Here is a 14839-nt window from a genome sequence, read left to right as displayed (position 1 = left end):
CACAATATCTTCCAGATGATAACATAATAATGAAGCAGGATGATTAAATTATGATAAATGTAGAACTGTGTTCACACTTGAAAACAGTGAATGTGAATGTGAATGTACCCTAAGGGATGGCTCTTCAAAATCGGGATCTGAAATAGAAGCTACTTTAGTCATCGGTTTTATCCGATAGGTAAAGCTTTCTGTGCTGCAGCAGTAGATTTTACACTGATGTGGAAAACAAGTGGAAAAAGCAGGACCAAAGACGGATCATCCTGACCCTCTCCTTCAGAAAGAAAATGCTCTGTTCCTGGACTTTCCTGGTATATATATATATATATATATATATATATATATATATATATATATATGCATCCACAATTTGCTGCCACTCGACTCAAAATCAAGAAAATACAGGTGCCAATCTCAAAGAAAGTTGCATATGGAATCCAGGGGGAGGGAGGCACTCAAAATAAAGACATCAACACATCTTTAGAAATAAAGCATGTGTATTAAGCGCCTAGCACTTTTGGGGTTTCCCCCGTCCTCAGGGCAACAAATACACAGGAGAGAGACAGCTTAACAGTGGTAACTTACTCCCATATATACCAGCATCCGTCCCCATGCCATCCGGCGCTGCCGTCCCCACGGCATATTGAGGCATAAGGGGATCGTTCACTGCGACAATGCCCTGGGGGGTCGAGAAATTGACCAACCAGTGGCTAGGCACTTTAGAGAGGCAGGTCCCTCTTTGGAGTCATTGCGATACTTTATGATCAATCACGTGCCCAAGTCTCTCAGAGGTGGTGATCGATCTAAAGCATTGTTGATTAAAGAATCGCAGTAGTTTAATCTAATTGGAATTTGGGGCAGTGGTGCCCGCATTGGGTACATGGGGTGTATGATAGATTAATTCCGATAATTTGGTCGATCATCAGATGTCATGCATGAGTATTGATTAATTGATTAATTCTTTATTGGACTTTTTTGATTTTTTCTGTTAGTATGTTTATTCAGTTTTTATTTATTATTTTTTTTAAGTGATCATTTACGTTTTGTCTATGCACTGTTTGTAGATAGGCTTTTGTTTTGTTTGGGTGTTGTTGTATTCTGTGGGGTACATGGGGTGGGATTACTGTGCCATGGTGGCATTTGGTTGTCACAGTGAACGATCCCCTTATGCCTCAATATATGTATTTATTTATGTATTTGTAAATTCAGGTGCCCAGCTTGAAGTACCTGCAGCTGTCCAGAGTGGGCCGCTGTAACCCTGCAGGTTGTTAGAAGACAGAACAGGGCCGTGGAACGCAGGGCTACTTAGCTGGAATACACAGCTGTGTGTTCCGGCATTCAGGTGCCGCGATCCCGGAAGTAACGTCCGGTGAACTTCCGGCAGTGGGGACGGCGGCGCCGGACGGCAGGGGGACGGACGCTGGTATATATGGGGGTAATCTAAATTGCAGTGCAAAAATAATGCAGCCAGTATTTACCCTGCACAGAAACAAAATAACTCGCACAAATCTATCTTTCTCTGCACCTCTGCACATGTTACATTGGCCTCACCGGGCATTGCACATGGTTTTGCCCATTTTAAGAAGAAATTTGTACTGCAATCTGATCTGAATAAGGGCCTAAGTGCCGTCTTTCCAATTGGGCACAATGGGCAGTTGCCCTGGGGCCCTAGGATTTTAGGGGCCCACCCCAATGGGAAAGACAGCGGGTGGTACATGGCACGGCAGAGGGGATGATTCGGGCAGCGGCAGCTGACAGCTTGTAGCACTATTTGCTGGGAGGGCGGGAAGCCCTGATGAATATGAAAAGACTGCCCGGATGCTGATTGGCCATTCAGCGTCCGGGCAGTCTTTTCAAATTCAACAGCGCGTCCCTCCTCACTGGCACATAGCATAGCACTACAAGCTCCCTTATGCTGCTGCCCGGATCCCCTCAGGACACTGCGCTGTGTGTGCAGGAGAGCCAACATCGACAGCCTCATCTGGTACCTGCAGGGGAGCATCCGCATGCTGACCCATTCCGTCTCAGAGATCAGCTAGGGCAGCAGAGGCTGTCCATGCAGAGAGAGCTGTCAAGGTTTCCCAGCACCGACCACTTGCTCATAGACACAGGGAAGGAAGCGCAGAGCAATGCCAGCCTCCCTGCACTGCCAGCCCCATCAATTTTTTTTTTTCCATTGGGCACCAGTCATCGCAAGCTAGCATAGCCAAAGACACACACCCTTCCCTAACAGGGCTCGGCACTCCTGTGTTTTACCTAGCACTCCTAGCAGGGGCTGGCTGGCAACTTTAAACTTGGGGGGCAAGCAGAAAGCACCAGCCCACAAGTAAATATTAAGACTGGAGTTGCTTAACTTATTTACATATATATATAAAGGGAACAAAAGGCATTTAGGAGACGGTTTTAGTGAATAAACAAAGGCAAAGTATATTTGGGGACGTTTCGGGGGATAAACCCCGTCCTCAGCCCAATCCTACAGCACAAACCCACACCATACATGATATCTTTATACTCATCAGTTCCCGGCACATCAGATGCTGCTGCATCCATGGAGCTGCTACCCGGAAGTGGTCACCGTCTCTTCCGCCTCCAGACGCCGGCTGGTGGTTGCCTAGCAACCTCACAAAGCCGAAAATAAGCCGCGTTTCCCTTCGGGGATTGACTCGCATGGATCCCTGCACAGTCTGGGCCCAGAACTGAAATACAAAATACAGAATAACAAACATTAAAATACGAGTTGCTGATGCAACGCCTGGCCGTATCTGGGTTATAGTGAAATCTGGGAGGCTCAACACGTGCATTGGGAGCAGCATGGGCAAAAAAACTGTTGCCCAAGGAATCAGAGTGGATTTTCCGCTTGGATACCATCTCACCCAAAGGGCTCAATGAGATAATTAACTGGAGCAGTCTCATGTGAGCTTTCATTCATTATTCAATATACTGTACATAAGCTATAGTGCATTCTGTCTATTCTTTGTATTCAGTATTATAGATACTCTGCTTGTGCAGATTTGTGTATGTAATTTACATGATATAATAACTGCATGTATAAAAATATATATTGCGAGTATGATTTGTGCGCTAAGATGCATATTAGGTGGAGTGCTTCTGGTGTGGCTATGATGCATGCATTATGGTGGCCCTATCATAGGTACTGCTCCCAATGCACGGGTTGAGCCTCCCAGATATAACCCAGATACGGGCAGGCGTTGCATCAGCAACTGGTATTTTAATGTTTGTTATTCTGTATTTTGTATTTGGTATAAAGTAGTCAACTTTTTTTTCTTCTTTCTTTTTTTCATTGGGGGAGGAGACTTTTTTGCCTCCTATGATATTTAATATTTGTGAATTGATTAACCCATATTTTCGCTAGCTTCAAAGAATTTTGCTCTTGGTGAAACGTTTATGACACATCCTGTTTTAAGAATTCACCTAGCTGAGGAGGCAGATTGAGAACATTGATCACACAGATACGATATTTGTGACTTCTTCGAAAGAGAGACCGAGACATACAGTTAAACAGATACATTGTGTTGTCTCAGAAATTCTACAGTGTAACAGTGTTACCAAAAACATTGAATATTCTGAGTGCACAATAACAATGTCTCCACAATAGTTAATTTCTCTAAATTGAGTACATTAGGAGATACTGACTCTGAGCGATTTGAAGCTGTGTTATAAGCCCTGCTGTACAATTGTATATAATACTGCATCCAATACCGGATTGGCAGGATCCCAGGATTTGACCCCCAAATGTCCAGGATTGAAATTTTGGGATTAGACTGCGCATGTAGATGCTGAGATGCTGCCCGGCTGTTCCCGACCCTGGCGTGCGGCTCTGCGCAGCCACACCTCCGTCCCCAGAACCCTAGGCATCCCTACTTACATCCGATACACATCAAAGGATACCAAATATGACCAAGGAGTGCCTTTTCGTGAGACCTCACATCCAATATGCATTAAATCAATGTGGTGACTGTATAGCCTGCAAAAATGGTTTAATCTACAAGTACATTTATTGTGCAGACTATACAAGTGAGGAGTTTATTACTTGCCATACTGTACAAGTAGTTTTAAAAATAATTGGTTGAATGTACTTGTGGGTTATGTTACATTGGTCTTACCACCCGCTCCTTGAAAACATGCTTGGCAGAGCGTATTATGAATTTGTAAAGGGGTTTGGTCACCTATTTATTTAGGTAAAAGTGCTCGCCAAAAATTATTGTTAGATATATAGACATACAAAAAGTAAGATCTAACTGGAATAATAGGAATTTAGGACCTTATTCTGGTTGATTTGGTCCTACGCGCGCATGCACGGAGGACCGATGTTTCTCTTTTGCGCATGCACAGGCGCATTTCTGCTCATGTGCATGCACCAGGTGCAAGCAGCAATGACAAAAAGAGTGATTGAGCGCTTGCACCCACCAGTGTGGGCGGGGGGCGGCGGCGGGTAGTTGCACCTATGGGAATCCCCAGAGTTTCATGGGTGTCCCATGAAAACTCTGGGATTTCCCATGGTAATGAACCAGTGATGTGGGTGCCGGGGGCAGGCAGTTGACATCACCGGATGTCAGATGCCCGCCATGTTCCCATCAAGAACACATGCAAAGCTAAGACACCTGAGAGTCATGTAGGTTTGGCCACGTAGGTGCGAAAGGATGTTTATGTAAAATATCCATTTGCAGCCGTGCAGCCGAATTCAGGGGCGGCAGCCGGTGGAGCGGCGGGTGGGCTTAAAATGACAATCAGAATAACCTCCTTAGAGTGTAATCTCTCCAGAACTGAAATTAAGTAGATTTTTAAGATACTTAATATTTAAGATATTTAAGAAAATACTTTCATGCCAGAAGGTATAAATGCTTATGTTGGGTTGAAATAGTTTATTTAGTGTACTTTGTATAAAATATCTAATATATCCTTTTATTGTATTCATAATGGGTTTTGTTTTTTTCAATTAAAAAAAACGATGATACACTTTTTATTGTGACGCTATTTATATTTTCAGATGTGCCCATCTTTATCACACCAAAGACTATTTGTGGGTGCTACTGGTTTGTTTAGATGCATGCACACATCCATGGGCACATATGCAAATAGTCGCACCCGTGATCCACAGGAAAAGCATTATAAGATTACAGGTGCGACTAATCACACACAGACATGTGTAGTCACTGCTATGATGTATGTGCACATGCCAGTCCATACAAACAAAAATGAAGAGGGACATTCTGTATATTGATGAGCACTGCTGTTTGCATATATTATATACGTTTTACTGGCCAGATGCTGCACTTCCCACTTGTACAATGCTTCTCTAGACTGCATGGCAATTCTATATTTTTTGGGCGCCTGAATCAATGACAGATTTTCTGGTGTGTGACTAACGGTTGTGGCTTTCAGCGGAACATGACTTCCGGTTGTGGACAGGCGGACTGCGCGACTTAGAGTAGCGGCTTCCAGTAACATCTCCCGATCATCTTGTGTTCATGCAGGGGTGCAGGTGCAAGACTACTGTTCCCGGAGATAGCACCTGGGTGCTAAGATTCTGGCACCTGTGTGTTTATTTAGATTATATGCATTTTACTTATTTAATGTGGATATATCTGCTAATTATGTTTCATTGATGATGTCACTTCCTGTTACCTTGTGATTAGTAGCTGGCGGTATAATTATGTCTTACCTCCAGTTATGCCTTGACAAAGATCCAAATGACTCTTCCTGTCCTACTGTATTTGTTTACATTGCTAGGCCATTGTTCTGGACTTAGCAGTTACATGACTTTGAGGTCTCTACCCATATTTATTGCTTGTGGATCATTGTGGAAACATCTGTTTGTTGTTTCATTTGTTTCTATAAATATACAAATGTATTCATAATTAAAGAAGGATTTTTTTGCTAGTGATTGTTCGGTTGTAGTTATTATTTTTCCACATATCATACAAAAAATGATTTTGTCTGAAACCTTGTGTATCTGTTTTTGAGTAGCTCACTGTAGCCAGGCTTGTGACTGTGTCAGTCATCATTATCATCCTTATCATCCCGTCATAATCATCATCATCGCCATGAGAGATGGGCATTGAGCTTCTGTACCATCATCAATAGTGAACTAAGGCTGTAGGCTCCAATGTAAGGGCTGTGGTCTACTGTGTCATTAGTATTAGTATTAGCAGCACTCTGACTGTGTCATTGTTAGGAAAACATTCATATCAGGAAAGTTCAGTCTCTGTTCTTAAAATATAACATTCAGTAGTTGCCCCGTGACCTACTGTGGTGTTAAAAAAAAATGCATATTGTCGTTCAGGTATTGTATTATAAAATATAATGTTCAGTAGGTTCCCCCATTACAATCACAGATTGTGATTTGATCTCATTTAAAATTAAATGATTAATTAGTTTCAATCCTTGTTAGGAATATCAATTCCTGACAAGGGTTGAAACTATTTAATAATTTATCATTATATTATTTTATTTGAATTTACAAAATGAACTAATTTATCAATTTCAATCAATCAATCAATCAATCAATCAATGCTTTACCTGCCTGTAACTACATTCTCCACCTACATTTCCCGGTACTACCATGAGGCCTCTTCTTTTGAAAACATTCTTTCTATGGGGTCTATAATTTATTCAATTGCCATCTTGTTTACCACTGCTGTGCCTTATTGTTTTATAGGTACGGTATATTATTGAGGGACAGGTTGAGTATCCCTTATCCAAATTGCTCGGGGACCGAATTTTTTGTAATATTGGATTATTCCATATTTTGGATTATTTTTTTATATAATGTACAGATACACAGGCAGGCAGCACAGAAATAATTACAATTAAAAAAAAATTCGGAAACTACGGTTTTCGGAATAATTCAGATAACAGAATTCTGGATAAGGGTTACTCAACCTGAAATTGCCATGTGCTTGCATAACTGCTCTTTAGCTTCATTTAGCAAGCCTTTGTCCTATTGTATATTGGTGAACAATATTGTGAGCCTTCACATGGTCAAAATGGTCTAGAAGTGACTGGAAATTAATGTTATTGAGGTGCTTACTACTACAGGAACAAAAACAGGCTCAAATTACAAGACTATATGTTTTTTTTACCATTGAAAATCTAACATCCAGATCCAATACCAAAACACGTTTGGGTGGCTGAATATACAAAAAGATTTAAATCCAAAAAATCGTGCGCTTAATTAAGCAGCCCTGGTAACCACTTTCAAAAGATTTTGAAGAACCACTTCAAAAAAAAGGGGGATTAACATACAATACCGATTTGGATTATGAACTGGTTTCCTAGGCGCTATAGCAAACATCCAATTGAGTCCAGAAGATATACCCAGAAAAAAAGAGAAATGCTACAATAGTGTAATATTGTTTAGACATCAATTCAATTCCGGCATTCAATAAAATAATGGACTCGTACCCTAAAGCATGGTCTACATGTGGTGTAGACAACAGCGCATAAACATGAGGGACGATACACGTCACACTGGATAAGGTCCTCTCCTTTCCTCCTCCGTTAAATGCGATATATGTCTCAAATATATAAAAGAAACTTCATGGTGTAGTATGTACACACTTTAATAAAACAATTTAAAATTTCATGAACAAAGAATAGGGATACGAATGGACTCTCACCATATGGTTATGTCTACAGACAAAGTGCAGACAAACAAGGCATGTGTTGTTATAAATTCCAATACAGGCGTCCCTGGATACGCAAACGGGTAAGTAGTCCTTCTAGATCCCCTTCACTTGTTCCTCCGAATGGCCGGAGGAACAAGTGAAGGGGATCTAGAAGGACTACTTACCCGTTTCCGTATCCAGGGACGCCTGTATTGGAATTTATAACAACACATGCCTTGTTTGTCTGCACTTTGTCTGTAGACATAACCAGTGGCGGATTCAGGGGGGGGGGGGCACCCGGGCACGTGCCCCCCCTGTCATTCTGTTTGTAGATGAGGACCAGAGCTTTCCAACGAGCCCAGCCCCATGTCTCTAGCCCCCCGGGAACCGGAGATATCGCCTGGTAAAGCTGTAAAAAAATTCCCCCATAGGATAATATGGGACCCGTCAATTCCGACCCCCACCCGGTTCCGACGGCTGCCAGTTCCCCCCCTGGCATCACAGGAGCTTGTGGTTGATGTCATTCAATTCCAAATCGCTGGGCCTTCAATATGATACCAGGATGGTCCATATCGGTCAATCGATTCCAGAGATATAGCGTGTAAATCGATTTTTTTTAATGTAGTTTCATGGCTGTTCATGTTCTTTGAGGGCAGATTACTCTGGAACCAAATGTTCCAGTTTCACTGGACCAAAATCATTCAAAGCCCACTCAAAAGTTCTTTAATATGATACTTGTCTCATGTAAATGGGCCAGTTAGTTCCAAATATATATCGGTTAAATGAGATAACTGGTTAAAAGGGGGGAGGGGTGGTTTTCTCTTCCCCTCACACCAGAAAATGCAGGGACTAGGCTGGTGTAAAAGGGGCCAACCTGGGAATGCATTTTCTGGTGTGAAATGGGTATTATTTGACATAGCTGGGACCTGCAGTGCTCGGAATACAGCCAGGCTCTGCCACTGTCAGTGGCTATCACTTCTGCCTGGCGGCGGCTGTCCCCCATTTACCACGAGCATGTATTCCCCGTTGGCAATGAGCATGTAATCCCAAGGAACCCTTGGCAATGAGCATGTAGATAAGCAGCACTTACTGTATGTAGCATAATTTTTAATAGGCATTATGGTGTTTGGCATAATACATAATGGACATCATGCCGTGTAACTTAACGTGCAATGGACATGTTTATCTCTCATCTCACAGGTATGTGATTTAACTGATCAAGCTCCACTACAAGTCCCAGCTGACTGCTCTGCATTAACCCCATTTGAGCGGATTGCAGTAATATACTATGTATGTGATTTAACTGATCAAGCTCCACTACAAGTCCCAGCTGACTGCTCTGCATTAACCCCATTTGAGCGGATTGCAGTAATATACTATGTATGTGATTTAACTGATCAAGCTCCACTACAAGTCCCAGCTGACTGCTCTGCATTAACCCCATTTGAGCGGATTGCAGTAATATACTATGTATGTGATTTAACTGATCAAGCTCCACTACAAGTCCCAGCTGACTGCTCTGCATTAACCCCATTTGAGCGGATTGCAGTAATATACTATGTATGTGATTTAACTGATCAAGCTCCACTACAAGTCCCAGCTGACTGCTCTGCATTAACCCCATTTGAGCGGATTGCAGTAATATACTATGTATGTGATTTAATTGGTATCTTAAACACTAACTGATAATCTGTATTTTGCCCATTGCATGACAAATGTAGTATTGCTAATGTTTTTCTAGTCTTGTAGTACCTGTTTGAAGATGTGTTAAGTGAGGCATAGTTTATTGGGGTATATGGTCTGTCTAGTGTTCATATTACACAGGCTTTGATTAGCTGGTCATGTGACCTCAGCTGTAGGCTCTCCAAATTAGACCTGGTATATCTGTTCACATAGAAGGCAGTTCTCTGCCGGGGCAGTTCTTTAATTGAGAAATATCCGAAGTGAGAAATTTCAAAGTGGGAATTACTTATAAGGAACAGTTATAAAACAGTTGAAAAACACACAACTTCAAACAAGGTAAATACAATACTTATTACACACTATTAATACACATTATCCACTCTTCTTAACCTGATCACAAACATATTCAGATCATGCTCACTACATTGCTACTTCTCATTTCATTACACGGCATAATCACCAAACTTCAACCATCCTATAATCTCCCTGATACTCACAATTCTGTGCACATTGCCTCTTCCATTATGCACTCCCCTCTTCTAAGCACTCATGAGCTCTTTACTTACTTCTCTACTTGTACTTTCACATCCACATCCTATCACCAATACAAAAAACCACAATCATCCACCTATATCTATCTCTCCTTTTTAATCTTATTAGCTGGTGACATATCACCAAACCCAGGCCCCAATAACCTGTCCCATTCAGATTTAATTGCTTCTAAGACTAGAAATTCATCAAACCTCATAAATATCACATGCCTCCCACCACACACCAAACAACTTAAATGTGCCCTATTGAATGCACGCTCTGTTTGCAATAAATTAACATCCATCCATGACCTCTTCATCTCTCACAATTTCAACCTGCTGGCTATTACAGAAATCTGGCTCACACAATTAGACACGGCATCACCTGCAGCACTGTCACATGGTGGTTTCCACTTCACTCACACCTCCAGGCCTGGTAACTGCAAAGGAGGTGGAGTTGGTATATTACTGTCACAAGCCTTCACATACTCAGTTCTACCACCAGTTCCTTCACTCACATTTACATCATTTGAAGTTCACTCTATTAGGGTTTTTTCCCCTTTCTCTCTGCGTGTGGCTGCTATCTATTGCCCACCTGGGCTTCCCAAATCTCAATTTCTGGAAAATTTCTCTGCCTGGCTTCCCCATTTCTTATCCTCTGACATCTCCACTATCATCCTGGGTGACTTCAATATTGCTATTGACAGTCCACAATCTGTGCATGCTTCCAAACTCCTCTCTCTAACCTCCTCTCTCGGCCTCTCCCAGTGGTCAGACGCCGCTACTCATGAGGAAGGTCACTGCCTGAACCTTGTTTTCACCAGGCTATGCTCAGTCTCTGATTTTACTAACACTCCCTTCCCTCTCTCTGATCACAATCTCATAACCCTCTCGCTCTCCTCCATTACCCCAAGCTCACTGACACAGAAATCATGCAAGCCTACTCTAACCCGCAGAAATACTAAAGCTATAAATTTTCCACAACTTACCACCTCCCTGCAACAACAGCTCTCACTAATTTCTACACTTACCTCTCCTGACTCTGCTGTTTCCCACCTCTACCAGACTCTTGAAACAGCCCTTGATGAAGTGGCTCCAGCTTCCCACTATACCCCACGTAGGCTTAGATGCCAACCATGGCACTCCAAAGCAACGAGACAACTACGAAATCAGTCACGTAAATTAGAACGCCAATGGCGTAAATCTCGTAATATGACTGATTTCCTTACATATAAGACTAGCTACTACACCTACTGCAATGCTTTGGACACTGCCAAACAAACATACTTCCAATCTCTCATCTCTTCTCATGCCACCAACCCTAAGCGACTTTTTAACACCTTCAAGTCTCTTCTGTACCCTCCCCCTCCTCCCCCACCGGCTACCATCAGTGCACAAGAACTTGCCTCCTACTTTAAGGACAAGATTGATAACATCCGAGATGAAATGGTATGCTCTTCTACTACCTCTAACCCGCTCTCTTCCCTACCTGAACCCTCTGGCACTTTCTCTTCATTTGAGCCCACAAATGAAAAGGAAGTATCTGCACTCTTCTTATCCTCCTACTCTACTACCTCTCCTCTTGATCCTATACCTGCACAAGTTATAAAAAATCTATCTCCTGTGCTTATTCCAACCTTAACTAACATCTGCAATCTCTCTCTTGCTACTGGTACTTTTCCATCTCTGCTCAAACATGCAGTGATTACTCCTATTCTAAAAAAACAGAATTCTGACCCTAACTCTCTCTCTATCGTCCTATCTCTCAGCTCCCATGCCTCTCTAAGCTACTGGAGAGACTTGTCTACTCTCGCATCACAAACTTTCTTAACTCTCACACCCTATTAGACCCGCTTCAGTCAGGCTTCCGCTCTCAACACTCCACTGAGACAGCACTGACTAAAGTGGTGAATGATCTGGTAACTGCTAAGGCTAAAGGCCATTACTCACTACTTATTCTTCTAGATCTATCTGCTGCATTTGACACTGTGGATCACACTCTTCTTGTAGAAACACTACACTCCCTAGGTCTTAATGATACAGCCCTTTCCTGGTTCACATCTTACCTATCTGATCGCTCTTTCAGCGTTCGCTTCTCTGACTCTACTTCCTCTTCATTACCTCTATCAGTCGGAGTTCCGCAAGGCTCAGTCGTAGGTCCTCTGCTGTTCTCCATCTATACTTCCTCTCTTGGCAAACTAATAAGCTCTTTCGGATTTCAGTATCACTTATATGCGGATGATACTCAAATCTATCTATCAACCCCAGACTTGTCACCAGTGGTTTTGGGCCGAGTTTCAGAATGTCTCTCTGCCATCTCATCTTGGATGTCTTCCCGCCAACTCAAACTCAATATTTCAAAAACAGAATTACTTATATTCTCGCCAACTAAGAACAGTTACCATCCTGATATCTCCATCACTGTTGACAACTCGACCATCTACCCTACCCCACAAGCTCGTTGCTTAGGGGTCATCCTCGACTCTGACCTGTCCTTTCTTCCCCACATTCAATCTGTCTCCAAATCATGTTACATGCATCTAAAGAACATATCCAAAATACGACCGTATCTCACACAAGAAACTACTAAATCTCTTATACATGCACTCATTATATCCCGCATTGATTATTGCAATAGTCTCCTGACTGGTCTTCCCAAGAACAGACTCTCACCACTACAATCCATTTTAAATGCTGCTGCTAGGCTGATCTTCCTTGCAAGACGCTCATCATCTGCTGATCCGCTCTGCCAGTCCCTCCATTGGTTACCTGTATCTTACCGTATTCAATACAAAACACTTCTACTAACTTATAAAGCTATTAACCATACTGCACCAGCATATATCTCTCTACTTATCACAAAATATCTCCCATCTCGACCACTCCGCTCTGCACAAGATCTGCGTCTCTCTTCTGCACGGATCACCAGCTCCCATTCACTATTACAGGACTTTCATCGGGCTGCTCCCATCCTATGGAATGCCCTTCCACGCACAATAAGACTCTCCAATAGCCTCCAAACATTCAAGCATTCCCTGAAAACTCACCTCTTCAGGCAAGCCTATAATGTTTAAGTTCTACATGCACAACCCTCTGAGGCACTTATGTATTATATAGCTACCCTTCTGGACTTGTAACTTGGTGGGACTGCTATGGTATTACTGGTGCCTGTCCTTGTGTTTCCCCCTATATCTCTATAGATTGTAAGCTTGCAGCAGGGCCCTCCTACCTCCAAGTCTGTATGTTGTTACCCAGTTTGTTTTATCACTGTCTACTATTGTAAAGCGCAACGGAATCTGCTGCGCTATATAAGAACCTGTAAATAAATAAATAATAAATAAATTATGGTGTAAATGTTTAATGCGCGCCTTTGGTGGACAATGTCCCTGTTTATGAAGCGTATTGTGAATTTTGTCTTAATCTGTGTGGCATTATGTGAATTCTGGCTCAATCCGTGTGGCATTATGTGAATTTTGTCTCAATCCGTGTGGCATTATGTGAATTTTGGCTCAATCCGTGTGGCATTATGTGAATTTTGGCTCAATCCATGTGGCATTATGTGAATTTTGGCTCAATCCATATGGCATTTTATGAATTTGGCTCAATCCGTGTGGCATTATGTGAATTTTGACACAATCCATGTGGCATTATGTGAATTTTGGCTCAATTCATTTGGCATTATGTGAATTTTGGCTCAATCCATTTGGCATTATGTGAATTTTGGCTCAATCCGTGTGTTATTATGTAAATTTTGGCTCACTCCGTGTGGCATTATGTGAATTTTGACACAATCCATGTGGCATTGTTTGAATTTTGGCTCCTTCCATTTGGCATCATGTGTAAGGGGCAAGTATAATGGGGTCTAGTATTTTGTTGCATAATGTGTAGAAGTTGTATATGGTGTTGTACATTACACTCAAGGACATGCCCCCTGTTGAGTGGCCACACCCCCTTTTCCAGAGCGCGCCTAAGGCGCGCGCACAACTACATCCTTCAATTTTGTTGCCATGGTGGGCCTGCGTACTTTAAATGACAGGGCCTATTTTTAATCCCATTGCCACCCTCTCTCTGCCTCTCTCTTAGCATGTACACTGGCACCACTAACACTGGCCCTCCCCCACCTAAACCCTCTTTTATCATGGTGCCCCCCCTGTCATTTTATCCTGGATCCGCCCCTGGACATAACCATATGGTGAGAGTCCATTCGTATCCCTATTCTTTGTTCATGAAATTTTAAATTGTTTTATTAAAGTGTGTACATGCTACACCATGAAGTTTCTTTTATATATTTGAGACATATATCGCATTTAACGGAGGAGGAAAGGAGAGGACCTTATCCAGTGTGACGTGTATCGTCCCTCATGTTTATGCGCTGTTGTCTACACCACATGTAGACCATGCTTTAGGGTACGAGTCCATTATTTTATTGAATGCCGGAATTGAATTGATGTCTAAACAATATTACACTATTGTAGCATTTCTCTTTTTTTCTGGGTATATCTTCTGGACTCAATTGGATGTTTGCTATAGCGCCTAGGAAACCAGTTCATAATCCAAATCGGTATTGTACGTTTGGGTGGCTGTTGCAGAACCAAAACAAGAAAATGAATAAAGACCTAAAATAAAAAATAAAATAAAGGGTCAGCGCACATCTCTAGTTGTGAAAGATCGGGTTCACAAAGAGCACGGGGTAGTCCAGACTGTTTCAGTAACAGCACTAGATATTACTACCCAGGGCCTGTGTAACAATAGACACAAGAAGAGTGAGGTACTGTACTCCTGCCATAGTGCTCAGTCAACATTCTCTCAGTGGTGCGCTCAGAGAAGATACCCAGATGCCCACAAATCCAACTCCAGCTGCCTGAAAACTCAACGGGTCTCAACTGCACCTCTGTTATCTCTGCTGTATGCTGTCCATGTTTCCCACTTCCATGCAGAATGTTGCTTTGTGCTGCCTCCCTCAGTGATGAGAAACTTAAAATGATTGTGGGAGAAGTGAGC

Source organism: Crinia signifera, chromosome 4, assembly GCF_055691185.1.
Source record: "Crinia signifera chromosome 4, ASM5569118v1, whole genome shotgun sequence".
Lineage (NCBI taxonomy): Eukaryota > Metazoa > Chordata > Amphibia > Anura > Myobatrachidae > Crinia > Crinia signifera.
The sequence above is the reverse complement of the archived record's forward strand: the minus strand, read 5'-3'. Positions refer to the sequence as shown.